This window comes from Arachis ipaensis, chromosome B09 (assembly GCF_000816755.2).
Source record: "Arachis ipaensis cultivar K30076 chromosome B09, Araip1.1, whole genome shotgun sequence".
Classification (NCBI taxonomy): Eukaryota; Viridiplantae; Streptophyta; class Magnoliopsida; order Fabales; family Fabaceae; genus Arachis; species Arachis ipaensis.
The window spans coordinates 137,895,879-137,897,376 of NC_029793.2; positions in this window are offsets into that span (position 1 = coordinate 137,895,879).

Here is a 1,498-nt window from a genome sequence, read left to right on the forward strand (position 1 = left end):
TTTAATACTTTTAATATATTCAATGTATTGAAAACGAAAAAAAAAATTGTAATAATTTTTATAAAATATTTTTTTTATAATATGCTTAACTTATATTTTTAGGGCATAAGTTTACAAAACTTTTAAAATATTAGATTGTTGGTTAAAAGTGTTAACGAGTTAAACTCTAAAGTGGTCCTTGAGATTCACGGTTTGCACAAATTTAGTCTCTGACTTACCAATTGCACCATTTATGTCCCCAATTTTGTAAAAATTGCACCAAAGTCATCACTAGCCACATCTCCGGGCAAATTAATGAACGCCGGCAGTGACCTGGCACTGAAAAGCCACGCCCGCCCAACCTTCTTTCTTTCTTCTCTGAAACCCAGCCTAGCTCGCAGACCTCCACACCAACCTTTCATCCGTCCGTCCGTCCCTACTGCCGGTGACCACCGTCGCTAACCCTCCCTCCTCCCTTCTTCCTTTTCTTTCTTCCCTATTTCTCCATTTCTTTCCTCTTGTACGCAACACCCCTGTTCGTGGCGCCACCTCTGTCTGCACCTTCCAGTTCCGGTGAAAACCACTAGCGGTGGCAAAACTCTGTGCCGCTATGACACTACCTCCGCTCCTTACGCTATCTTCTTTTTTCACTCCTCAACGCAGGTTCCATTCCATCCTCTGTGTCTGTTTCTTTTTTTTTTCTAATTATTTTTTTATTTCAGTGTCTTTTGATTCTACTTTTACTGATCTTGTTAGACTTAGGATAGTTGATTATTTCTGTTTCTGGACTGAATGTGTATTGGCTGGTTGAAATTTTTGGGTTGATTGATGCTTACATTAAACTGAAATTGCTATTTATGAATCCTGCATACAACCTGTTCGATAAATTGCCTGAAAGTTAAATCTTATGTTTGATCATCATCATAGGCTTCAAATTTTGTTTTCATTAGGCATTGTAATTCATATTGTGCAGTTTTCTATAAGTTTTTATGATGATTGAGATTGAATTTTGGTTATGCACTTAGTAAATGTTCTTGCTTAACACCAAATTGAACTGAAATTTTAGAATTCATTCCTTATTTGGTGTTATATGTTAAGTGCATACAGAGTTAGCAAGTGAATTGATGATATTGCGTATCCATGTAGTTGTTGAACATAAATGATCATATACACAATCACACGAAGGTGACGATGCCATGCTAGAAATTGGGATTAAAACTAGGTATAGAGACCACATTGGGTCAAACAGTTTCAATTGCCACCTCAGCTTGCCGTTATCTACGCCAGCGTGGCTTCTCAGTGTCAGGTCACTGCCGGCGTTCATTAATTTGCCCGGAGATGTGGCTAGGGACGACCTTGGTGTAATTTTTACAAAGTCGGGGACATAAATGGTGCAATTGGTAAGTCAGGGACTAAATTGGTGCAAACCGTGAATCTCAGGGACCACTTTGGGGTTTAACTCTGATGTTAACTAATATAAATTAAAATTATTAGTTCTAAAATTTTTTTAATTTTATTA